This window comes from Mustela nivalis (genome assembly GCF_964662115.1).
Source record: "Mustela nivalis genome assembly, chromosome: 8".
NCBI classification, from domain to species: domain Eukaryota; kingdom Metazoa; phylum Chordata; class Mammalia; order Carnivora; family Mustelidae; genus Mustela; species Mustela nivalis.
Window position 1 is genome coordinate 99,831,184 of NC_139027.1, and position 27,938 is coordinate 99,859,121.

The 27,938-nt window shown below is 41.8% G+C and overlaps 1 long non-coding RNA gene across 2 annotated transcripts; it reads right to left on the reverse strand.

The window, feature by feature from the left end:
* LOC309870740 lies at positions 1 to 27,002 on the reverse strand. Of its 2 annotated transcripts, XR_014314788.1 has the most exons (4): positions 26,929 to 27,002; positions 25,440 to 25,624; positions 7,284 to 7,378; positions 1 to 108 (listed from the first exon to the last, which is right to left on the reverse strand). It is a non-coding gene; the product is annotated as an uncharacterized lncRNA (long non-coding RNA). The 2 variants fall into 2 exon arrangements; XR_014314787.1 differs by lacking the exon at positions 25,440 to 25,624.
* Between the last annotated feature and the right edge of the window lie 936 nt (positions 27,003 to 27,938).

Sequence of the window (27,938 nt, forward strand, 5' to 3'; positions counted from 1 at the left end):
GGATTCTTCACTCTTGTTCAGTGAGTTAGGATCCTGAAGCAGGTGTCAGGAGAACCTCAGCATGGTTATTGTTCCATAGGTGCCCTTGCTTGGCCTCAGTTTCTTTATCTGTAAAATGATGAGAGATACAAATGCTAACTATTTTTCCAGACGGGTTTCTAGCTCCACACTTCAGTGGCTACAGAAAGCTAAATGTGGTTTAATCTATGAAACAAGGGGTAAAAATATTTACTTCAACTACTTCATGAAGACACATAACCAAATAGAATGGAAAAAGCAGAGGATTAGAGCTCCAGTAGGACTTGAGTGAAATGCTTTATAATGGCAAATATCATAGGAAGTTATCTTTTCTATGAACACAGAGGTGAGGGCTGGCCTTTTCATATCCACAAACTTCACTTTTGTCTTTGGATATTTTCATTAATCTTTAATATAGATTTACATTCAGGCTGCCTGATAAGACCTGATTATAAAATTCCGAGAGCATATTCTAATCCTTGATCTCATAATACGCTATCATTTTTTTATTTTGAAATTACATTCTAATTGACATATGATGTTATCTTCATTGCAGGTGAACAGTAGTGATTCAGGAGTTCTGTATGTGACACAGTGCTCAACACAGTAAGTGTACTCTTTTTTTTTTTAATTTTTTATTTTTTATAAACATATATTTTTATCCCCAGGGGTACAGGTCTGTGAATCACCAGGTTTACACACTTCACAGCACTCACCAAAGCACATACCCTCCCCAATGTCCATAATCCCCCACTTCTCCCAACCCCCCTCCCAGCAACCCTCAGTTTGTTTTGTGAGAGTAAGTGTACTCTTAACCCTTATCCCCTATTTCAAACATCCCCCCACCTGGATCCCTCCAGTTTGTTCTCTATATTTGAGGCTTTTTTTTTTTTCTTTTTTCCCTTTGTTCTTTGTCTCTGTTTCTTCAATGCCACACCTGAATCAAATCATATGTTAACGTAACACACACTAGCTTTAAGTCTTACCTCAGTTTCTTGGTCAGGGTGAGTTGTGGTGCATAGACCACCAGGTTCAGTCCACAGTGGCTCCCAGGGATCCCCACCCCTGCTATATACCTACCAGTCTATAAACCGAGTGGCTGCTAATGGATTTCTGACCATGAGAATACAGTCCAAGAGATACTCTTTAACCCCTTTAAGCATTCATGACCAAACATTGTCATTTTCCTGTTACTGTCTTGTGTTCCCTCCCTTTCTCTCAAGTATCCCCCAGACTGGGAAAGCAAGCACTGGTGTTTAGAACCGCCTTACATAGAGGCCACAGAGAAAGCAGCCTAGCAAGTGACCAGGCTAATAGCAGAAAGGAACACAAGCTCCCAATTTAGCTTAAACTCAACAAACTGAGTTTCCTTCCCCACTACTCCCATGTAATCCAGAAGGGAACACGAGGAGAGGCCTCCAGGTGTGAACAAAGCCCTGCCCTGGCTGTTTCACTTCCTGACAATCAAAACATCTCTTTGTTGCTGCCAAATTGTTGCTGATAAATCTCTTTTGAGTGGCAAAAGAGATGAACTTTTGTCCACTGGTCTGCTGACATCTTGTGGGGTTTTTGGACAAGGGGCCTCAACATCAGCTGGGAGCATGTTGGAAGTGCAGACTCTCAGGTCCATTCCAGGCTTACTTAGTCAGAATCTGCATTTTTCCAAGATATGCAGGGGATCAGAGCCTGAGAGGATCTGCCCAAAAAAACCACTGTGAAATGTTCCACAAAGAGGAAAGCTAATTGGCCACCTTGATACATCAATGGGGAAGCGGCAGTTATTTCCTGGGCCTTTTTGGCCATTGCTGTCATTCTAGAATCCCCTGAAGGGTTGATTTCCCAGTGGCCCCAGTGGGAACTGTCATGGAAGAAAGGGACACCCTCCAGGCTGGGACTTAGAGCAGCCATGGAACCTAAGCATGGGCCCAACAGCAGAAACTTCAACTCGCCAAGGCTGAGAGATTGCTCTGGAGCTCTATGTTGTTCTCTTGCTAGATCCTTTTGTGTCAGCTTATGTTATTGGGGATTTTTCTTGTATTGCTGGAACCTGCCCTCTTAGATTCACTGTGGCTATATCTCTAAGTTGTGGCATCCTTGGCTTGTCATTATGCTTCCATGTAATTTTAGACTTCCTCTTTGACTTCTTGGTTGACCCAGTCCTTATTCGGTAGCATGTTCTTTAACCTCCATGGATTCATGATCTTTCCAGGTTTTTTCTTGGGATTGATTTCTAGTTCCATAGCATTGTGGTCAGAAAAAGATGCATGGTACGATGTCCATCTTTTTGAATTTGTTGGGACTTGTTTTGTGTTCTAACCTGTGATCTGTTCTGGAGGATGTTCCATGTGCCCTTGCAAAGAGGGAATATTCTGCTGCTTTAGGGTGGAATGTTCTGTCTCTATCTGTTCAAGCCAGTGTATCACTCAAAGCCATTGATTCCTTGTTGATTTTCAGTTTCGACCATGTCTTCATGAATAGAAGTGGGGTGTTAGATTCCCCACCATATGGTATCACTGTCAAAGAGTTCCTTTAAATGTGTTATTAACTGTTATATGCATTCGGGTGCTCCTATGTTGGGTGTCTAAATACTTAAAATGGTTCTATCTTATTGCGTGGTCTCCATTATTATGATGTAATGTCCTTCCTTGAGTCTTACTATATATATATATATATATATATATATATTTACAGTCTGATTTGTCTGCTAGAAGTATTCCTTGCATTGTTTTGGCATCCATTTGCCTGATAGTTCTCATCTGCTCCCTTTCAATCAGTGCCTAGGTCTATGGGGTCACGGGAGTTCTCCATTTCAGATAAGTCAGTGCAACTGTGTCAATTGAGACTGAGTGTATAAACTGGTGAGTGAGACCACAGACATCAGAATAACATGGACCTAACAACAGTCCTCATGGCCAGCAAGGGGAGTGTGGGGATTCTCTGAGCAAGGATATGGACCATTATCCTGGCCAAAGAGAACCAGTCCCTTCTCCCTCATGCCCCAGCCAGGGAACAGTGGCTACCATGGATCTTACTAAGAGGATGGGCACCTGGAGGGCATTTCTGCCAATGGACTGCTTAAGGAAATGGAGGAGTGCTGGAAATCCTAGCTCCTAGGTCAGCAAAGATGTGAATGGAACCAGGCCCAGCTGTGGTCTTCAAGTGACACCTCCCCATTTTATCCCCCACACTCAAAACAAGCAAGGAAAGGAATCCAGAGATCATGGACAAAGATACCAGGAGGATTCCAGTCTTGGTAAAGGGTGTACCTAGAGAGTCTAGAGGGAGACTGAGGATGGAAAGTCCGGACTGCCCTTCATCCATTTACACACTGTCTTCTTCTTCTTCTTTTTTTTTTTTTAAGATTTTATTTATTTATTTGACAGAGATTACAAGTAGGCAGAGAGTCAGGCAGAGAGAGAGGGAGGAGGAAGCAGGCTCCCTGCTGAGCAAGAGAGCCCGATGCAGAGCTCGATCCCAGAACCCTGAGATCATGACCTGAGCCGAAGGCAGAGGCTTTAACCCACTGAGCCACCCAGGCACCCCTACACACTGTCTTCTTCTGGCTTTGTCCCTTCCACAGGCAGGATTGGATCTCTTTACATGTTTTTCCCCACTTAGTCTTGATGCAGTTCCAGAGACTGAACTAGAAAATGGTCAGTTCTAAATACTGGGTCCAAATAAGCAAAAACCCCAACACACAAACAAAAACCCCATGTCACAAATGAAGCAAGGCATAGTCCTCTTTGCTTTAGAGCGAAGAAAGGCAGCCCCTCTCCTGGGCAGGACATAGTTCTGGAGAGTGTAAGGAACTGTTAAAGCCTCACCAGTTCAGTGCTTGTTGCTGCTGTTCCTGGGAAAGTACCTGCCACCTCTCCATCTCAGGAGTCCTGAGGGCTGTCTCTGCTGTTTGCCCAAATTGCGTACAGTGAAATGAACCTGTCCTCTGGGAAATGGGACTTGGGGGTGCCACTGGTAGCTAGTGAGGAAGGCTGGCTTCCTCCCACATAGAATAGGTGATGACTCTAAGATCTCTTAGCTCAGGGATGAATAGGACAGTCTGTGCATCTTTTCCATTACTGCAGGAAGTAAAAGAATCAAACCACACTCCTGAGCTAGAAAAGTTTTTAAAAAAAGGAATTTAATATAATACTATTTTAACCTATGAAAAACTATGCAATGCCATTAACTACTATCCCCCCAAATAAGGAAATAGGTGAGAGGAAGAGGTGTTAAGTAGATGGGGTGCACACACCACAAGTACCCCACCTGCTGAGGAAGAATCCTTGCACAGCCACTAGTGACACAGGTTTAGTCATGATGGTGGCTGAGGCCAGTTCTCCTGGTGCTGGAGTTCTGCTGGCAGCTAGGACCGGGGCTCCAGCTGGCAGGACAGGATGTAGCTAAGGACAAAGGGACACCTGTGAGCTGACCAGCAACTTCACATCAGGAGTCCCTTCCTGGGTTTACCCACATCTGGAGTCTGGCACCCCAGCAACAAGGCCGGGGGCTGCCCAGGGAGCCATAGAAGAAGGATTCCTGGAGGCAGGAAGAGTCCACCCTGACCCTCACCCAGCTCCTCCTCTCCTGTCATCCTCGCTGAGCCATTCCACAGTTGGAACTAGGCCCTGAATGGATCCTGGGGCTCTAGGGTATACTTCTCAGCAGCCATCTGGAGCAGCATGATGTCCCTGAGGTCTCGGTATTCGTGGGCCAAGATAGAAACACAGGATGCAGACAAAGCATGGGTGGGGAAGCTGCAGGGCCTGGTGAGGGCTGAGCAGCAGGACAGAGGGCCCTTCCTGTGTCTTGACACACATGGCCACCCTCCTGCCTGCAATTCATCCAGTCCCAACCTCTTCTCAGAGGCAAGTAGAAATAGGCCCTCCTCTGGGAAACTCTCCATGATGCCTTTTCTCCATCCCTACTGATTAACTAGATGGGTCTTGTACTTCTTGCTTGACAACCAATCCCAGTAAATGTGAGAGGGAGGAGGTAGAGCCAAGGAACGTTCTTCCCAGAGACATCTCTGATTCCACTGCCTCCCCTTCCCTACAGGAAGTGCCACATATGCTCACCTTATTCTTTTTTTGGCAGTTGATCTCATTCCCTTGGAAAGTGGACAAGCAATGCCCCTCAGAAGGAGTCCCCTGGTTAGTACTAGCACCTTACAGCCACCCCTTCTTAGGCTGCACTTAGGCCAGGACACAGGAGGGGCCCGCTCAGATGCAGACAATGGGGCTGGGGTCTAGGCAAGGCCCTGGGTTCCAGAGAAAGGAGGATGTGGGGGAAGATGAACCAGCTCCAGGTAGGGACACTGCAACACAACCCTTGTGATGACAGAAGGGGGCAGCTGAAGCCTCAGGCAGGCAGGGGCTGCTGGGCTACTCAAGTGTTGCTGATGTGCAGCATCCTTCCTTCATTCTCCTCCCACAGGCAAGCTCTGGGGGAGAGCCTGCAGACCATTCAGACAGACCTCATGCAGCTTTGCCTTCAGGAAGCTCTGCTGCTTCACCAGTCTTGGACACCAGTCTAGGTGCAGCCTCACTTCCCTCAACACTGAGATGAGTAAGAGATCCCAGCTCACAGGGGTAGCTGTGAGGCTGTAACGAGAGGAGGTTTGCCAAGTACAGAGAGCTCAGGGATCAGTATGGGGGCTCTCTGCTCCCAAACCTCAATTGCTCCACAATTCTCAGGCTCCCCTACCTCCGATAGTCCTCCACTGCAGTATCCAATGTCACCAGGTCAGTGAGGAAAGTGCCAGGATAGGGTATGACACCCAGTGTCATGAGGGGCAGGGTTGGATGAGTCCCTGCACTCTGGTGCCACAAGGACCTTCCCCTGAAAAGGCTTCAGCCTCCTGGCCCCCGTGCTTCCCACATGGGGAGCAGCAAGGACCCTTAGTAGTTTGCCTTCAGTTTCCTTTCTCCTTGCCAGACCAGAACATCAGACTCCTACTGATCGCCCCCAGGACCTCCTTGGTGAAAATCAGGGTATGGAGCCCTGGGCCCCTCCACGGCCACAAATGCATTCTGTATGCAGCTTTCTAGACCCTCCTCCTGGTCATTGGGAAATAAGAAATTTAGGAAATGTGGCAACAGGAGGTGGAGCTGGAGTTGCAGTTCTCACCTTTCCTGATTTGGAGGCTTCCAGCTCTCAGGGCAGAGCCCCTCTCCTCTGACCTTGGAGGCCCTGTACCTTAAGCACACTCAACTCTTTGGCAGCCTCCTCAGGGTTCTCTGCAGGTTCCTCACCAGGGCCACTCCTGTAGGGCCAAGGACAAGTTCCTTGAGGCCAGAATACCCTCCATCCACTTGCTCCCACTGTCTTTGACGTCAGACCCTCCAGACCCTAGACATCTGTCCTAAGCCCACTGATATTGATGCTCCATTATCCTGAAGCATGCCTTGAGCCCTTCCAGAACAACAATATCAGCTACCACATTTAGTGGTAGACATAAGGTGGACATGCTACCTTGATGGTAGACATAAGGCAGACATGCTACCTTGATGAGTAGTTTCTTGCAGTGTGGGTTGTCTTGAGCACACAGCTTTTATTTTTTTTTTAAGATTTTATTTATTTATTTGAGAGAGAGACAGTGAAAGAAAGCATGAGAGGTGAGAAGGTCAGAGAAAGAAGCAGACTCTCCATGGAGCCAGGAGCTCACCTCGAGACTTGATCCTGGGACTCCAGGATCCTGACCGGAGCCGAAGATAGTTGCCCAACCAACCGAGCCACAGATTTTTAACAATTTGAAAGCTCTTCCTGAATAGAGGGAAAGAAGGTAGGATCAGTGTAGGAATAATGGGACAGGGGAGAGTGCAAGGCCCTTTTCCTTGGGAAGCCCTACATGTCAAAATGCATGAATGAGGGTTTTCTCTGGGCTCCTCTGAGCACTAAGATCTCTGTAGGACAGAGGAGGGAGTTCTCCTGGGGGTCATCCTGGGCATCCCTTCCTGGATTAATTGAGCAACTCTGTTTGGGGGATTTTGGTTTCCCATGGGCAGAGAGTTCAGTGGCTGTCAAGTGAACACGTGAGAATGTTGAATTCAGCTCAGCACAGGGTGGGACATGAGGAAAATTGATTAGTAAAGCAGGAGCCTCCTGGCCTATTCCCCAGGAGGCTGAGAGAACTGGCCCCACGCCTAGGTCCTTTGGTTAGGGTTGGCGGCCTCCCAGGAGGTCCAAGCTGACTGAGGGGGTAAAGGGCAGGCTTATGGGAGATCCCTCACCTATCCTGGTCTCTCCATGGAGAGAAGCCTCCTCACCTTTAAACTTTCTCCCATGTCCTGTTCAGGTGGTGAATGGAGACACTCTGCAGAGCTGCGAGGATGGCATGCAGGGAGGAGTAGTTCCCCAGGATCTGACAGACCTGAGGGAAGGAAGAGAAGGAGCTGCCAGGGGGAGAGCAGGAGCCCCATCTGCTCTAGAGCTTCAGTCTCCCCTCAGTTTACAGCTCCCCTCTTAGATGAAGCAGGTATCCAGGAACCTGCAGAAGGGGACAGGTAAGCCCTAAAGAGTAATACTGCTGGGGAGAGGGAGGATTTTCCCATTGCACCATGCAAGTTAAGGTCAGCCTGCCCCCAGGAGAAAGAGCCTAGGGACTGCATGGTCCCTAGATCTTAGACCAGGGATTTCAGCCCTAAGAAATGATAAAGACAGAAGAGCTATTCTGGAGGCTCAAGAGAGCAACTCAGCTGGGCCTCTCATAGCAAAACTTGGCTACCTTGATTCAGTGCTCCACCACCACAGCCTTGTCCCAGGTGTCATGCTTGGTTTGCCAAAGCAGGTGGTATGACACAGTTGGCCATATCATTAAAGTGGGCAAATGTGGCCTGGACTGTGGATGTCAGTTGCTCATTGCCAGGCTTGTTCCTCCTGGACCAGTCAGAGCCCAGGGACTGATGGGGCAGCACTTTCTTGAACAGCCCCTAGAGGACAGGGGCAGGAGAGCTGGGTCTAGGACAAGTAGAGTGAGCAGTCTGCATAAGATTTAAGAGGGCACCAAAATCTCAGTAATTAAAATAAGTAATATTTTAATATGATAGGCTTCTCAAAGGCAAAATTAATGCTAAATAAATCCATGGTGAACATTATTAAAGTTTTAAATAATTACCAGTGTTCAGCTGAGCCTTATTGGAGCCTAAGGTAAAAGGAAAAATGTGTACCACTATAGATATGTTTTTATGGATTTTTAAAGGTTAATTTTTTCAATAACATTTAAGCTTTGAAAAAAGAGCATCTCAATATCAAACAATCAAAAAGTTTTAAAACTCACTATTAGCTTAAATATTTTTGCTTAAAACACAGAATGCATTTTATTTTTATTTTATTTTTCTGCTTTAACGGAACAAATTCAGCATTTTCAAAATCTTCTTTGCTTATCTCATTTTCAATTGTGAGAACTGCAGTGCTTGACAATTTCTCTTGACAAAGTAACAATCTTTTAGATATATTTTTAAGGCCACTAGTTCACAAATACAGTTCTAATCTAACTTTAACACTATAAAATGGATTCTTACCTGGTTTTCCATTTTAAGGAACTCTCTCTGTATCATGTCTCAAACCAATTAGTAAGCAAAGGTAGTATACTACCAGGAAAGGTACAAGAACACAGAGAAACAGACTTTGGGGTGCATGGCTTGCAAGGTGTGCTGAAAGTTGCCAGTCAATCAGGAGCACAGAACTTTCTGGCACGATGCAGTATCTATGTTAAGCACTCAGGAGCAACAGTACACTGAAGCAATTTTATTTTATTTTTTTTTTAACTTTTTATTTTTTATAAACATATATTTTTATCCCCAGGGGTACAGGTCTGTGAATCACCAGGTTTACACACTTCACAGCACTCACCAAAGCACATACCCTCCCCAATGTCCATAATCCCACCCCCTTCTCCCAAACCCCCTCCCCCCAGCAACCCTCAGTTTGTTTTGTGAGATTAAGAGTCTTTTAAATTAATCTCAGAAGGAATCAATGACCTAAATGTGAAGCATATGTACTATAGAATTTTTAGAAGGAAGACAGAAAATCTTTGTGATTTTGGCTTAAGCAAAGATTCTTTAGACAGGACACCAAAAGCACAATCCATAATAAAAAAAATTATACACTGGACTCTATAAAAACTAAAAATTTTTTCTTTTTGAAGAACAGAAGGGAAAAAGACAAGTCAGAGATGGGGAGAGAATATTTCCAAGTCACATGAATGATAAAGCATTTAAATCTGGAATATACAAAGAACTTTGAAAATTCAATATTAAGGAAACAAACAACCGAATTAAAAATATGGTCAATCAATTCAAACATACAGACTGCCAAAGACGTACGGATGGCAAATAGCACATGAAAGATGTTCAAGATCATTAGTCGTGAGTGAAATGCAAATTAAAACCACAGTAAGATACCACTACTACTGAAATGAAAGGACTGATCATACTAAGTGTTAGTGAGAATGTAAAGTAACTACAACTGTCATACTGCTGGTGAGAATGTCAACCATTACGGGAAGCAGTCTGGCCATTAAACATAGAACTTTACACGATTCAGCCATCCCATTCTCAAGAGACAGGAAAGCACCTTCACATATGAAGACTTGTACACAAATGTTTACAGTAGCTTTGTTTATAGCCAAACACTAGAAGCAACCCAAATGCCCATCAACAACTGACTGGATAGACAAAACTATGGTGTACCTATACAATGGAATGCTATACTACTCAGAAATGAACTATTAATAGGTGTGCCAACACAGAAGAATCTCAAAATAATTAAATAGCGTGGAAGAAGCCAAACAAAGAATCATGCAGTGTATACTCTTCTATTTCTGTAAGATTCCAGAAAATCAAACTAATCTAAATGACAAAAAGCAGATCGGTGGTGACCTAGGGACTAGGCAGGGGGTGGGAAAAGGGCATAAGAAAACCATTGGGAATGATGGTTATGTTCATTACCTTGATTGTCATAATGATTTCACAGGTAGACACCTATGTCAAAACTTCTCACAGTGAACATAATCTACATATAACAATTATTGTATGCCAGTTATACTCCCCAAAAAAAGCTTCCTTTTTTAAAAAGGAAAACACAGAGCAGGTGGTCTGGAAGTGACTAAGTGAAAGATCAGGAGGACAGAGGTTGTGTTCAGATAAAGGTCTGTATGGTGACAAGGGTGCAAAAGATGAAGTCAGGAAACCATGGAGGATGAGGGGTCAAGTTGCTGATGGGTAACTTGGCAAGAATGGAAAGGACTCAGAAACAACTAAGCCATTAAAAAAATAAAATAAAATAAAATAAAATAAAATAAAATAAAATAAAATAAATAAGACAAGTAAGCAGATCAGAAGGCATGGCAGTAATGAGGACAGACAAGAGTTAGTCAGGGGAGAGGTTTCCACAGAGAGGGTGGTAGATGAGGTCTGGAATGGGCCTTGGAGAAAAGACAGACCATGATCTCACTCCCACAAACCTGGGGGAAACAAAGAAGCCTGTGAGAAAAGCCAGGTTTCAAAGAACCAAGGAGGTGGGTCCAAGAGGCTGAGGCTCTAGGGTTGTTACTTAGCCCAGTAAGAGGATTTCCAGAGGTCAGGGACAAAGTGGGAAGGAGGGTAAGAAATGCAAGGCAATGATTTTGAAAGCACCCCAGAGATGACCCTGGGAAGACACCTAGTGGATCAAAGGGGCATTAGGCCCAGCTACCACCTGGTGGACACCAAGGCAGGCAGGGACCCTATAGTTCGGCCTGGATGTGATGCATCTCTGAGGGACCCTTACTTTAAAGTGCACAGGAGACCCTGCTCCCTCAGGAACACGGGCTTGTGCTGTGTCCTCACTATGGGTAACCCAAGAAGGGCTGTCGGGCTCAGGGTTCCAAGAGTAGTTAGAGCCCAGTGAGCTGTAGAAACTTTGATAAGAGCCTACTCAGAATCTGTGTTCACATCCCAAGCACTGTCAGGCCAATGGGCAGCCAAACCTGGTGATTCACAGACCTGTACCCCTGGGGATAAAAATATATGTTTATAAAAAATAAAAAATTATATTTAAAAAAAAAAGTCATAAACAAATCTGCAGCTTAATTATCCACTGGCTTTTATATTATAATTAAGAACCTGGTGGAGCAAACTAGATTAAAAATGACTCCTATAAACACCCCATATGAGGTACTGTGTGTATTTTCCATTTGAGCCCAACCGTTTAAAACCAAGGGCTATTTATTTAGAAGATTTTTGATATTAAACATCTCCGGTACAAAATAAATCCTTTCACCCCCAGCAAACATTTATTGCACTACAGGCACAGCACTGTTCCCTGAATGGGACAGGACCTCTGCTTCCTAGAGGCTCACGAGCAGTAAACCCTCTTCAAACAAACACAGAGAACTTGAATCTACACTGATGAGGCGTGGGCACATGGAAGGGGGCCACAGCCTGCCCCTGCACCAGACAGCCTTGGCTGACTGATGTGCTGCTCCTATCATCTCTTCACATGCTGGCAGCTCTCATTATTACAGAGGTAAGACTTCAAGTGCCCATTCTTGTCCCCCATGATGTGCTGGCCTAAAATTGACTTTCAGAAAATCTCCCCATTCATAATTAGTCACGGGAATTTATGAACAGCTGAGTAGCACGTTTGCAGACATCATGGCTGGTGAGTGTTCTGTTGGCCGCTTCCCTCGTCTTATTCTCTAAACCTCACTTGAAGCTGTATGTCTAGATGCCTGGAATCATGAAGGGTGTTCATTTCACGTTACAACACTACAACTCCCAACAGGCTTCCACATTCAGAGGCTTATATATAGCAAGCAGCCAGGCTTAAAACCCTTAAGCACAGAGAAACTTATAGACTATATTCTCCCTCTAAAAAGAGTTTAGAGAGAAACAGAACCTCTCTCCTTGCTCTGGACAAAACAAGACAGCAGGATAAGAAACTGACTTCAAACACTGCCACTTGATGTTTTAAATTAACTTCTTCTGTGTCTGTATAAAACCTGGCTATCCAGTAGGTCTGACAACTTTTAAGTCTTGCAGGATATAGCAGTTGCTTTTATTTTAGATTTCTATACTTAGGAACAATATTTGTAGTGTTGGGAAGAAGCATACCGAATCAGTGGTGTGTCAACCCAGCTTCAAGTTTCTAACCCAGTATTCCAGAGCATCCTGGCCACTATCAGCCACAGTGACATTTTTTTTTTAAAGATTTTTTATTTATTTATTTGACAGAGAGAGAGATCACAAGTAGGCGGAGAGTCAGGCAAAGAGAGAGAGAGAGAGAAGCAGGCTCCCGCTGAGCAAAGAGCCCGATGTGGGGCTCGATCCCAGGACACTGAGACCATGACCTGAGCCGAAGGCAGTGGCTTAATCCACTGAGCCACCCAGGCGCCCCCAGCCACAGTGACATTTAATCAAGAAGTTTATACAGTAGTGTTCTTCAGATCAGATCATAACTATTAGATAGCTAGAATATAAAAGATCTAAAATAAGGAATATTAGATACTTAGAATGTCTGGAACTGACTAGCAAAAAGCTTCCTGTCCTAGCCTCAAGAGGTTTCACGGAAGTCAAGAAGATACCGAAGCTATGGTAATATTTAAGGCACATTCCTTTCCCTTTGAAATCTGCTGTTTCCTTATAGTTTCTTAGTTTCTATAGCAAAACTTGGTCAAGACCCTGATGATATGTAGATGCCATTTTTTTTTATAGATGAGAATTCTATTTTTTTTCATTTATTTATTTTCAGCATAGCAGTATCATTATTTTTTCACCACAACCAGTGCTCCATGCAGTCCGTGCCCTCTATAATACCCACCACCTGGTACCCCAACCTCCCACCCCCCCGCCACATCAAACCCCTCAGATTGTTTTTCAGAGTCCATAGTCTCTCATGATTCACATCCCCTTCCAATTTACCCCAACCCCCTTCTCTCTAACTCCCCATGTCCTCCATGTTTTTTGTTATGCTCCACAAATAAGTGAAACCATATGATAATTGACTCTCTCTGCTTGTCAGCATAATCTCTTCCAGTCCCATCCATGTTGCTACAAAAGTTGGGTATTCGTCCTTTCTGATGGAGGCATAATACTCCATAGTGTATATGGACCACATCTTCCTTATCCATTCATCCGTTGAAGAGCATCTTGGTTCTTTCCACAGTTTGGTGACCATGGCCATTGCTGCTATAAACATTGGGGTACAGATGGCCCTTCTTTTCACTACATCTGTATCTTTGGGATAAATACCCAGGAGTGCAATGACAGGGTCATAGGGAAGTTTTATTTTTAATTTCTTGAGGAATCTCCACACTGTTCTCCAAAGAGGCTGCAACAACTTGCATTCCCACCAACAGTGTAGAGGGTTCCCCTTTCTCCACATCCTCTCCAACACATGGATGTCATTTTAACAAATCTAAATAAACTGGGAAGAATGGAAGAACGTGAGGTCAAGAAAATGGATAGAATTGCTAATCCACAGTCTCTTTTTGGCAATTTAAAAATCCAATGCGCTATGATAACTAAAGCATTTTGTGTGGAATTTCCTAGTGGGCAGGACCTGACTGAATCTAAACTCCTGTGGTGGCAACACCCAACGAACCTGAGACTATTCTGGCTTCAGTTATCCCACCGGCGCTGAATATTCATCTCTTAGGCTACAGAAATAAGAATCCTCTTGGTTACAGGGTGTTGTCCAGTCCCCTGGGGTGTATTATATAGGCATCCACATCAGGTTAATGTTTGCTGAACATCAAATTCCACACTACCATTCTAAAAATCTGAAAAATTCTGATTCCAAAGGACACTTAACCTGATGATCATCATAAAAGGTATGTGGACTTGTCTAACCATCAACTTCTACCCAGATTGAAAAATCAGGCAAAGATACATGCATCTGGAAGGAGCCAGTCTGATTCAAGTACTAAGAATAAAAGCATCAAAACAAGGATGATTTTATATGCAAATGCTCAAACGTCAACATCCTGAAACATGACTCTGACCCTGTTATCCAGCCAGCTTGTTCTATGCACAAGATAAACTAGCTTCTTCTACACACCAGACTAGATAAACAGCACCTGCTCTTAGGCTGGCTCAGGAGACTAGCACTCCGCAGTCCTCATCCAAGAGTCACTGCTCTCGGTCAGACACTATTAAACTGGGTAAAAAGCTGCTTGTACCTGCACTCTTAACCAGTCATGTGGTAACAGTAGCCAGAGTTAAGGTAATCCCCTACACTACCTCCTACATGCATAAAGTCTCACAGCACAAATAGCAAATGAATTTCTACACCCAGTCCCACTAAGGTTATCCAAGCTGAGGGGAGCCTATTAATCTGCAGACATTTTACAGTACTCTCTGTAGCAAACGAGGATGGTTTTCATAGACAGGACATAAGCAGAATGGACAGATTATATCTAGCACAAATACACAATTCTGAATGCACTTATTCTCATTTTTATCCATTCCTGAAACACCATGGAGCATTAGAAGTTTCTACGATTCCTCTTCAGATTTACTTACTGTTTGATTTTTAAGTTTTTACCTTAAATACACAACATCAAATATCAATTAACAGAAATGTTATCCATAATGCTACAATTTAAAGGATTATTTGAAAGATTTAAAGACTAAGGCATTTACCTTCAAGTAATGATTTACTCATTCAGTTCAGTAGATGTGTTTATTATATATACTTCACCAAACGGTTCTGTTTATAGAAGGGTCCGTTGTATTTTTCACATAAGTAGGACTAAATAAAATTTGGGATTCTGAATTTTGAAATATCCACTGAACGTGCCATGTTCTTTCAGGTCCCAGGTCTTTCACAGATCAATCTCCCATCTAGGACACCCTTTCCACACTTCTATATCAAGGCTCGGGTAGAGATTACCTCTCTTGAAGCCTTCGTCAAGTCCTCTGAAGAGAACTGTTCAACTTTCTTCATTGCTACCACTAGTACATTTTTCATAGTGGCAATACTGTAAATTTTTTTCTCACTTATCCCCCACCCTGGCAATCAGCTTATACAAGTATGGTGAGATATTCTTTGTTTCTGTGCCAGAACTTTTGTTTCTTCCTCAATAGGTATTTGAATGAATGAATAATTAGAGAGTTAGGATTCCATTATGAGGTTACATTCTTCTCAATATGATCATCTGGCAAGGAGGAAAAGAGGGGGAACTGTCAGTCTTCAAAGGTGGAAAGACCAAACCAGACACTCTTTAAACAGAAAGCAGGAGTCACAGTCAATAGCACAAATTACATGAGTTGTGCCATGAATATTACATTGAGAGGAAACATGGTTAAATGTCAACAGCTGCACAGAAAGGACAGCGGTGCTAATGTGGCTATATTTCAAGTTCCCTCCTGCTGCCACACCCAAAACTTTCAAACAGAGGAACTCTGCATCAGTGAGAAAGTCTTGGAGACCAAGATATTTTTGTAAGGGAAAAAAAAAAGAAAAGTTACTTAAATATACTCTGGATCAAATATTTCTGAAACAATTTGGTGCACAGGAATCCCTGGAGCTCTTGTTAAAAATGCAGACTGATTTGGTAGGTCTGGCTGGGGCCTGACATTCTGCATTTTCAAACAAGTTATGAAGCTGTTGATGTTGGTCTATAAACTATCCTTTTTAAGGAGTACTTGTGGCACAAGGATAGATATTCTGTTTTCCTCCAAAACCCAGGTGGGACTTGTCTTACATTTAACCAGCATGCCCTTGTTACCATTCCTTGTTGTAACCTAATCTTGGTGGTGCTAATTATATAAAACATCACTGAAAAGTCAACTGGAAAAAATCTATGATTTTAGAAATCTTTAAATTTTCTTACCTATACTCTGGTAATACCATTGAAAGAAAATTTACGCAGGTAGAAATTGCCTTATTTTCTATGAAACAAATGTAAAAAATTGTTAAGATACACAGACAAAATAAACTACACACTTCGTAGTAGTACTCTGTGTGTGTGTGTGTGTGTGTGTGTGTGTTTCAGAAAAGAAAAAAGCTATTTCTAATAACATAAACGCACACGTGACACTGTAGCACATGCGACAGTGTCTTACTAGCCCCAAACAACTTTCCTTCCCCGAGTGCCTTAAAAGCATCACTGTTCCAAGATTAAGCCCTCCTCAAAGGAAAAAAAAAAAAAAAAAACTAGAATGATCATTTTCTCATAATTAAATCTTAGCCATTGCTTAAGTTTGTATTAAAAGAATAATTTCTCATAGGCCACATTCCCCAGGTTTCTACTTTTCACCTTCTACTTTCTCTTCCATTATCATCATTATTAGTCTCTGGACAAGGACCATTATCAAGAAGAAAGATGAATGACCAGGAGGATAAGGAATGACAAAATGAAATTGCTGTCAAGAATTTCTTGAAATTTGTAGCTAAAATAAGTTTAGGATTGCAATTAGGAATTCCATGCCCTTGACCCCACACATTGGACGATACAATAAGGAATGAATGTATGATATACAAGAGTATTTGGCAAATAAAAGCAACTTTAAAAAAATGAACTTTTTTCTTTTTTTCCCCCACTCTGCAATAAGTTTTGACAAGTTACTCTCGGGTCATAAGATTCTTTGTACTTTCTCTGCAACCACCTTTTTAAGAAATGTAGAAATCCAAAAATTCATCAAAATATACTTCTTGGTACTGATAACACATCTCTATTTGACCATAACAAATCCCCGTTCTAGGTTTATCCAAGCTAACAGCCTAACATTGTGAAAGATGAAGGAAAAACATGTATACCCAGATCTCTTGAATAAGCATATTTCCTGGAAGCTCATCAACTGCCTCCTCTATCTGGGCCAGCCTGAGGTTTTGTTTTGTTTTCATTTTCTTGTCTTAACTTTCCCCTGGTCAGTAACATATCCTTGTCTTACTTCATTTGTTCTCCTTTGAGAACCATGAACATGAACTGTGAAAATCTCCTGAGAAAAGTCATGAGAGGTAAATTTCTGTTAGATGCGGGGGCTTAAAATGGCACAGACTCCTTGCTCTGCCTTGAGGCTTTTCCATCCTCAGCCTTGTGCCCATGGTGCCGCCTCACCATCCCTCCCATGGCAGGCACCACCTCTTCACAGGAGCCTTTCTGGGCCTGCTTTCTACTTTTTCTGGGCCACCTCACCACTGCTCTGATGCTCTCTCTACCACATGTTCTGTCGTCTTCCCAGCCCTTGCCTGTGGCTAAAGTCATCTTCACCTTTGCTCATTTAAAGGCGGTATTCCCTCCACCAGAGCGTCAGCTCCATAAGAAAAAGAACACTTCTGTCTTTTCTCTGCATCCTCAGCACCAAGAGAATCACTGGCACACAGCATGTGCTCAAATAAATACTCAGGAGAAGAATTATGCAGGCTTTTTCCTCGGACAACTGTTTTGAGTATTGCAAGTATCCTAATATTTGCTATGGTCCTCTGTTCGTGTTAACATAAAGTGGACCTGGTCTTTCTTAACATGTCATTTATGTAACAATATTTACATTAAAATACATTAAAATGTGTGGGCACTTTTTAAAACCCTAGGCCCGGTGAGTCCTTCCAGTTATTTTCTTGCCTTGTGGGTTCACGCTTCCTGAGTGAACGGCACACCAGTGACTCAGTATCCTACTTTCTCATGCATTCTCCACCAAGGGCACCAGGCACCCCAGCTGCATTCTGCGATCATCTTTTGATCCCATCCTGCCATTGGGCTTTAAAACATTGAACAGAAGATGCTGAGAGAATCACTCCACACATTCAGAACAGATCTTATATGGACTAGATGAATGTTTGCCATGCCATTCTTCAGACCTTAACTTTAATCAGGAAACTAGTGTGGCACTGAATCATGTTTCTCAGCATTCCAAAATACTTCTCTGTCTCCTTGACTTGGGTTTATTTTCTTAATATGCAACAGAGAAAAATGTCTTTTTAATATAAAGAAAACTAAAGAACACAGCAAGATAACCTGTATATATCTAGACACGTGGATGCTGTCAGTGGCCACTAGTAGTCTCCAACTTGTTCTGAGGTCAGGCCTATCATCATCACCACTTCTGGATAAAAGTTTTCAGGTTTATAAAATGGATGGACTTTAAAGACACTAAAAAATAAACTCAGTAAGCTTTGGCTATGACACACCATGCCCAAAGTCTGAGCTATTAAAACATTCCCAAATGGACAGACTCTTATACAACAACTCAAAGGCTACATCACCCATGCTGATGCTTCTTTTTGTACCAAATATTGCAAGGACCACTGTGTATGCATTAAACTCTCTGAAGTCAAGAAAAGTAAAGCCCCACATGACCATCTGTGTCAAATGTTAAGCCTGTCCCTCAGAAAGTCCCACATGAAGCCTACCCTTGCTGAGGCAAATACATTATGGCATTTCCACTGCAGCTGATACTCTAAGCTACACTACTGGGAATGCCACATAAGTGATTGACATCTTGTTTGTACTTCCACTGGAGAGTAAAATAAAATTTTTTTTCAAGAAAGCTACACAGTGTGAATAAATATTACTGTTCTGAGAAATACATGGCTCTCTTGAATGCTCAGTGCTCAGCTGCATCTAAATGGTAATCCATTATAGCACACTTGAAATCGAAATTAGGTATTACTACTGATCGGCACATCAGGGAATCTGTCATTCTTTTAACTGATTATCCATAGTGCTTTTTTCTTCAGAACCTACTGCATGACCAGGAATACTGCAAAACATAAGCTGCACTTTATACAAGATGCCTCAGTGTACTTTAAAACTGCTGATCTTTCTCTAATTTGTGTAGGAAACCTTTTTTCCCCACATTATTACCAGATGATTGCAACATATCCTAGTTGATTCACACTTGATTTCAATTCCACTTAGAAAGGTAGGATGATGAAGAATGAGGGCAAGATCATATCCTAACTCATGTGAGGTAATCTACCAAAACAATGGCCAAAGAAACTTGTTCTATCCAGAAGTAGGGAGCACGGGGTGCAACTCTCCCTGACTAGCCACATGACACAGGGTATGAGATAAATGAAGTGTTGACTAGGGAAAAAATAGGGAGCTTGGTTTAAAAGAACAATAAGTCATAATTACTTGATCTTTTGAGTAATAAAATGTCAGAAACATTCTGACAACTGGGCAGTGGGTTAAAGGGAATGCTAGGAGAACCTGGCCATAAGGACAGTCTGGTTTTAGGCAGACTCACAGCAGGAGGAGGCTGGAAACATGGATGCTTCCAATAAGGCTGACAGAGAGGGCACCTTGTTCTTCAGCTGTCATGGGCCTAACAACACATCTCTTACTAACCATGACTCCATCTTCCAGTTTGGACAAAATACCTGCATTGAACTCTGGGTGTCAACACTTGTTTCACAACCTAAAATTTCACAGAAATGAGCTAACAGAATGACCTGCATCATGTTAAACATAAGATGACTATGTTTTTAGCTAAAAAGGGAGTAAGTACTTCTCTTCATTTATGGCAACACCTTCCAGAAGAGTACATATCTATCTGATTACTAGTCATGCTGTTCCTGAGCAAGGAAAGCACAGCTCCATGTTGTTACATCTTCTTCAGTTTTTAAGACCCAACTGAACCATTACCTCTTCAGAAGGGCCCACTTCAACCATACCTCTCACCACACCCCTCTAAGTTTAGTTCACATGTATAGGCAGACACACAAGGAAATGCCTCAGCTGAAGAAAGGTGCCCACACTCTAACATGGTGGAAAAACAGAACCTGGTAAGTAGGTACATGATAAAGATAACTGAATGTGGAATTGTGCTTCTAAATTACAGTAAAACTTAATGCTTGATTACATCATCACTTGAGAGGCAATACTTTTCTCATTTAAGGTAAAAATGAATGAAGGAAAATATTTCAAAAGAGAGACTAAAATACAAGACAAAGACACCTAAAGGAAATATGGAATGTAATAAAAATGGAGGGACACCTAATTTCTCCCTCCTATATTTTAGGGTCAACCAATACTAAAATGTTGTAAACTACATTAAGCAATTAAAATCCAGAAAGGGCAAAGGGTCCCATCTACAACCAAAACACTTACAGAAATTACTTCCTAAAGCACATATAGAATTGCAAGGAGTCATGGGTTTGGTTGGGGTGGGGTGGGGTGGGGGAGTAGTGCTCCTCCCATGAAAGCAGAACATATCCAGAATATGTAGGAAAGGAGGGAAGCGTCCTAGACAAACATGGAGATTCCACCTTCTGAAAGAGATTTGCTGAAATAGGGTAATTTTTTTTAATTTATTTTTTTATTTTCAGCATAACAGTATTCATTATTTTTGCACCACACCCAGTACTCCATGCAATCCGTGCCCTCTATAATACCCACCACCTGGTACCCCGACCTCCCACCCCCCGCCCCTTCAAAACCCTCAGATTGTTTTCCAGAGTTCATAGTCTCTCATGGTTCATCTCCCCAGAATTTCTGAGTCATGTTCTTAAAAGATTCAGTAGGACAATGAATCTTTTTTAAGGTCTAGGAAAATAAAATGGTGATGCACAAATAAGTAACAGGTGGAAATCAGAAAATATTACATGGAGATGAAACATGGAAAGCATGAATCTAGAGTCGACCACAGAGTCCTCCACTGTAACCCTGTGTGTCACAAGACCTCCTTGGAACTAGATAGGTTGAACAGAGAAAAATATCTACATAGAGCATGCTTAAAGTTGTAAATTCTGTATCTAAATAAAAATCCTACACAACCCTATAAAAGCAGAATATGAAGAAACAAAAATCAGGCCCATAGTCTTTTTCTCTGAAACATTAAGCTCCAGAAGACACTGTGGCCAATGGCTCACTGTAGGCCAAGCCAAGTAGGATGGGCAATGGAATACCACCTATATGGAGAAGAGAAATTCTGAAGTAGACCAGGTGCTTATGTAAGAATCCAGTACGTCATAAAGTTAGCTAACAAAATTTAGAATTTTAAGGGAAAAAAGATAATGATTCAGAAATAGTCAGATATATTTGTTTGAAGGTAAAAGAAAGATATTCTAGAGTTGGAGTTATACCAGCCACCTATCTCCCTTCCTCAACATATGAAGCAAATTCATATTCAGGCAAATACAGAGATAACTTAATCCAAAATTAAAGATGCAGAGGCATAACCACTGTAACAGTAAGCTATACTTATAGAATAGGAGTTACTATGGTTATAAAAACCAGAGTAAATTCTGAAAATTATTAACCTAAGATAAATAACATTCTAAAAATATTATACTAAAACAATCTGGATACAAAATACTTAAAATAGCTGAAATGTGGGAAGTACAAAAGAGATAGGATTAAGGTAAAGTTTTCATCAAGTACTGCTTTACTCTTGATATGAACAATTACAAGAAAAAAAGTTTTGAAGAGTATTATGCTAATTTAAAAATAATTATTAGTAGCACAGAGGATGATAGGGGAAGGGAGAGAAAACTGCATGGGAAGAAATCAGAGAAGGAGACAAACCATGAAAGACTGGACTCTGGGAAACAAACTGAGGATTATGGAAAGGGACAGGGGTGAGGAGATGGGGCAACTGGGTGATGGGAATTAAGAAGGGCACATGATGTGATGAACACTGGGTTTCATATGCAGCTAATGAATCGCTGAATTCTACATCAAGAACTAATAATGTCCATGTCTGGTCTCTCTACTCTGTTCCACGGGTCTATGTGTCTGTTTTTGTGCCAGTACCATGCTATCTTGGTGATCACAGCTTTGTAGTAAAGCTTAAAATCAGACAACGTGATGCCCCCAGTGTTGTTTTTCTTTTTCAACATTTGCTTAGCAATTTGGGGTCTCTTCTGGTTCCTGACAAAATGCCAGTGGAATTTTTATTGGAATGGTATTGAAAGTATAGATTGCTCTAGGGGTGCCTGGGTGCTCAGTGCATTAAGCCTCTGCCTTTGGCTCAGGTCGTGGTCCTGGGGTCCTGGGATCGAGCCCCACATCAGGCTCTCTATTCTTCAGTGAGCCTGCTTCCCCCTCCCCCTCTGTCTGCCTCTCTGCTTACTTGTGATCTCTCTCTCTCTCTGTGTCAAATAAATAAATAAAATCTTTTAAAAAAAAAAAAGAAAGTATAGATTGCTCTAGGCAGTATAGACATTTTAACAATGTTTATTCTTTTGACCCATGAGCATGGAATGGTCTTCCATCTTTTTGTGTCTTCTTCAATTTCTTTCATGAGTGTTTTGTAATTCTTTGAGTACAGATCCTTTACCTCTTTGGTTAGGTTTATTCCCAGGTATCTTATGGTTCTTGGTGCTATAGTAAATGGAATCAATCCTCTAATTTCCCTTTCTGTATTTTCATTGCTGGTGTACGAGAAAGCAACTGACTTCTGACATCGATTTTGTATCCTGCCACAGTATTGAATTGCTGTATGTGTTCTAGTAGTTTTTTTTTTGGAGGGGGAGGGATTCCATATAAAGTCTTTTGGGTTTTCATATAAAGTATCATGTCATCTGCAAAGAGAGAGAGTTTGACATCTTAATTGCCCATTTGAATACCTTTTATTTCTCTTTCTTGTCTGATTGCTGTTGCTAAGACTTCTAATACTATGTTGAACAAGAGTGGCGAGAGTGGGCATCCTTGTTGTGTTCCTGATTTCAAAAGGAAGACCCCTCAACTTTATAGTCAAATAATCTTCAACAAAGCAGAAAAAAATACACAGTGGTAAAAAGACAGTATCTTCAATAAATTGCTGGGAAAATTGGACAGCTATGTGTAGAAAAATGAAACTCGACCATTCTCTTACATCATACACAAAGATAAACTCAAAATGGATAAAAGACCTCAACATGAGACAGGAATCCATCGGAATCCTAGAGGAGAACATAGGCAATAACCTCTTTGACTTCAGTCACAGCAACTTCTTTTTTTTGTTGTTAATTATTTATTTGACAGAGAGAGATCACAAGTAGGAAGAGAGACAGAGAGAGAGAGGAGGAAGCAGGCTCCCTGCTGAGCAGAGAGCCTGATGCGGTACTCGATCTAAGAACCCTGAGATCATGACCTGAGCCAAAGGCAGCGGCTTAACCCACTGAGCCACCCAGGTGCCCAGTCATAGCAACTTCTTTCAAGATATGTCTCCAAAGGCAAAGGAAACAAAAGCAAAAATGAACTTTTGGGACTTCGTCAAGATCAAAAGCTTCTGCACAGCAAAGGAAACTGTCAACAAAACAAAGAGGCAACCCATGGAATGGGAGAAGATATTCACAAGTGACACTACAGACAAAGGGCTGATATCCAAGATCTATAACACTCAACATACACAAAACAGATGTCACGTCAAAAAATGGGTAGAAGACATGAACAGACACTTCTTCAAAGAAGACATACAAATGGCTAACAGACACATGAAAAAGTGCTCTACATCACTTGGCATTAGGGAAATATAAATCAAAACCACAGTGAGATACCACCTCACACCAGTCAGAATGGCTAGAGTCTTTATTTTTAATGAGTGACAATCCAGAGACCTTCACAAATCCCCAAATTAGTAGCAAATAATTCTACCTACAATATATGGTTTTTCTCTGAACAAAGCACTTGCTAAAACAAATTCAAGAGGAGTCTTCTTTTCACACAAGGATCTTACATGGGAAAGTCACAAGCAAACTTGCCATACTTTTCTTCATTTCATACATGCTTCTGCGTTCTGGTTAAAAACTGTATTTCTTAGGTCTCTTCAATTTTGATATGAGCACACCCAGTTAATGGTCTTTTTTCCACCTCTTTATTTTTTTTTAAACAAAACAAACAAATCACTTCCAGAGAGTTTCCAACTAAGTAATGAGTAGAGAATTAACACATGCTCAGTGAGATGCCACCTCGTGGTTCCTGCCATCCCAGAAACTTAGAGGATTTAAATGTTTGTCTCAACACAATTAGAAAATGTTGCAGAGGGGCAGTCAGTTAAGGCTCTGCCTTCAGTTCAGATCATGATCCTGGGGTCCTGAGATTGAACCCTCATGTGGCTCCCTGCTCAGCTGAAAGCCTGCTTGTCCCTCTGCCTCCCTACCTGCCTCTGCCTCATCTGCCTCATGTTACTTTTCTGCCTTTCTCTCCCAAATAAATAAATAAATAAATAAATAAATAAATAAATAAAATCTTTTAAAAAGAAGGCAAAAATGTCACAGATCTGCAGTCTACTCAGGACAGGCCACACCACCACATTCACTCAGCAAATGCCCAAGATCTGCAAGAACAGCTGGTACACTGCATGCAGACTTCAAGCCAGACTCTCCTTCCAATCTGGCCTGTGTCACAAGCACATCAAACTCTAGGTGTCACTCTGTAACAGACACCACACTACACATTCAAACAAAACAAGCCAGAGAAAATTTATAACACACGTTTGTACAACTCTCTCCTGAATTTATAGAAAAAAGAAACCAACTCGTCCAAATCATGTGAACACACTAGTGCACAAATCAATCTGAAAGGAGAGAAAAAGCTTTTCACAACTCTCCTGCCTTCTAACAATAAATACTACATGCTAGTGTGAATTTTCCACATGTGTAGCCCTGATGACCTTTCTACTGTCTGCCCTTTAATGGTTCCTGGAATCTTAGGGCACCTGGGCCACAACAGAAGTTACACCAGAATGTAACTTCACACTTCCACAAACATGTCTCTAGTTTCCCTTCCCCCAAGGTGAATTGAGTAATTCAGTATATCCTCTTACGTCAATCCCAAGTTTTTCACCTAGAAGTTTCAAGGCATAAAGAAAACTATACTCTTAAATAGTAAATTTAGAGGTTAAAACATCCATTGAAAATGGCTCCTTTTAACTTAGACACTTGTAGTATAATCCAAATTATTAACGTGCTATAATCAAATTTTAACCACAAGCAATCCATTCTAAGAATCCCCAGAAAGTACTGGATGTTGATATTTATTTCCATCTCCCATTTGCAGAGATCATAAACATTTCATGATTCAAAGCAGACACATGATTCAAAGTATCACCATAGGCTATAGAAATGAAAGGCCTGGGCCCTATGTTTGATTATTATCCCAGTATCCATTATAGAGCACAGAACAGAGAAGTGATTTCTGAGCTAACTCCCCACCAATGGGAACATGTGAGACAATTGAGGAAAGGGAGCAATGGGCCATCAGGACCTCTACTGTGGTCCCTGCGCAGGGGCCTCAAGGTTTATCAAGGAGCAGATCACACTATACCGCAACAACACTGCTGTCACCGGGAGTTCTTCCCAACCAAGGGCTCGGTCGACATTACTAAAAACAAGTATGACTAATGCTGTGAAGCCAGAACAATTATATACATGCCTCTCTTGTAAAATACATATAACATTTTAAAATATACATTAAATATAATAAATATAATACATTAAAATATACCTCTGATGTTATAAAAAAGTGACCTAACATTCTGGTCAGGACAAGCAGTGGCACTGATTTTACTCACCACCTGGAATTCAGGACAGCTTTGGGGATTGGAGCTGGGTGTCTCTACTGGCTCAGTTCTTTTAAAAATGAAGCATTCTCCAGAGAATGTGAACTAACACTAGGTTTGTTTCTTTTTTCCAGTTAAAATCAGTCATTCAGAATTATTGCAGTGACCCAGGAGCTGCATTCATGGTCGGCATCATTCTTTGAAAAGAAAAAAAAAAATCCATGGAAGCATCTAAGTATTTGAAATTCTCAATAAGAACTTAAAATCCAAGGATTTAAGAAGAATCTGTTTTACTTGTTCATTTTGTTTGTTCTTGTCCCTCCTCCACCCCATAACAGTAAAGTGGTCCTTGTGGAAAAAAGATTAAAAAGCAGTAAGAACATGAGAGGTTGGCGGAAGGAAGTCCTTCACTCAGCATGAAAAGGAGGGAGTAGCGTGGAAGTATGTTTGCACACTGGACCATCTGAAAGAAGTCCTGACAAACACAGCAAAGGACAAATAAAGCAGGAGCTGTGGAAACCAGTTATTGCAAAGCCACAATTCTGCTGTCTTGCTATGTGGCATTTGCTCCTAACATAGGGTGTTAACCATTACATAAAGAAAGTAAAAGGATTGTGACTTAATCCTGCTGGATACCTGCCCTCAATGTGCTAGTCTGTCTAGGATTCAGCCCAAACTATTCCACTGAATGCTTGCATGGGCTTCAGACTCATTTTCATCTGCAAAGAGTTTTAAGATATGCAGTTCCACCAACAGAAGAACAAAGAAGGTGGGGGAAGAAAAATGAAGTGGGGGGGAAATGGTGGGGGGGTACAGATGGAAGCAAACATCTCAGAATTGTTTATAATCCTATTATATTCATAATTCTAGTTTTTCTTCAGGAAATGCTTCTCTCTTATTAATATCTGAGGTAGAGTGATGCTATTAAGGCTGAAAAGTTATAAATGCTCCCCATCTATACTGGAAAAAATATCAAAACTCCAATTACTGATAGCAAATACAATGCAACTATACAGAGAGTGAAAACCAGCCATTCATTTCACCTTCTTTTGCACAACTCTGGGTGCAGCACTGGGTCTGGTTGTGTTCGTAGTATCAGAAAAGCTAGTAAAAATCCCTTCCCCCTACTTTGAGGAAAAGAATTAGAGGCTAAACCCACTATCTCCACAAGCTCACTTGGAGCAATAAAGAACAAGAGAACCAGTATTGAATTCCACTAAAGTAAGACAGCTTCCACTGCAGCCCTAGAACCATTGCCGCTCAACTGGGACTCCCAAACTAACTACACCCAGCAAGACTCCATATGCACAAGAACTGCCTCCACTCCAGCATTACCTCCACACCACAGAGGGCAGGAAGATGGTAAGTGGGAGGTGTACGGTAAATTTCACACAACCAAACTTCATCTTCAGTAATAAGGGAGAAACAAACACTAGTGACCATAGCCTACTCCCCTTCCTCTGTGTGCCCCTGAAGAAGCCCACAGGTCATCGGCACTCACCTGCTGTCGTCTGCCTCTAGCACCCACACCTCTCTGACCTGCATCTCCCCACTGAAGCAAGGGAGAAAATGACATTCGAAGTGTTTTCTTTCTCTTTGGGTGAGGGGACTGAGTGCAGGGAAAATGGGAGTGTGATGGAGACATGAAGTACTGCTTCATTTAGCCATTATATAAAGTATTCTTTTCATCCTAAAACAAGCATGAGATGAGTAGAATGGATTTGTGTGTGGCTTTTCCACTTTATGTTTGCATTAGACCACTTTAGAACCATGCTTCCATCCAGCCAAGGGCACTGTGGTCACAAAGCCTGAGAAGCCCAGGGAAACCGCTTCAGTAAACCCTGAACTTTAAGTTCCCTGCTCTACAAGAACACGAATGTGCTGATGATTTAGTCTAGTTTTTCACAACGAGAAGTAAGTCTTTCTAATGAGGTATCAAGCTCTATTGATACTATCGAGCTTCTCTGTCCAATCAGTAGCCACTACGCACATGAGGCTATTTAATTTTAAAATTTAAATCAAATGAAATGACTTAAAATTAAAACTTTAGTCACAGCAGCCATATTTCAAGCACTGAACAGCACATGTGGCTAATGCTTATTTAACTGGATAGCACCGACACAGAATATTCCCATTATCACAGAGTTCTACTACACAGAGCTGCCCTAGAGAAAAAGCAACTGAAAATTTTAGATCTGAAAAGGCTATTCAGAATCAAGTGATTTAACATTGAAAACTAAATGGAAGCATGAATTTCATGCTAACAGACTTTCCTGTGAACTCCTGATTTATAGCATCATGGGATTGTAGAGCTGCAAGAGACTTCAGGGCTAGCCAGCCCCAGTCCTTCACCTTATACACATGGAAGCCAAGGTAAAGAAAGGGCAAGTACCTACCTCAAGGACACACAGCTCAGCAGGATCAACAGGATCTAAAGCTTATCTTCTTCCTATTTCCTTTATCCATAGACTTTTTGGTGAAGAAGGAAAATATTTTTAAAATAAAAAAGAA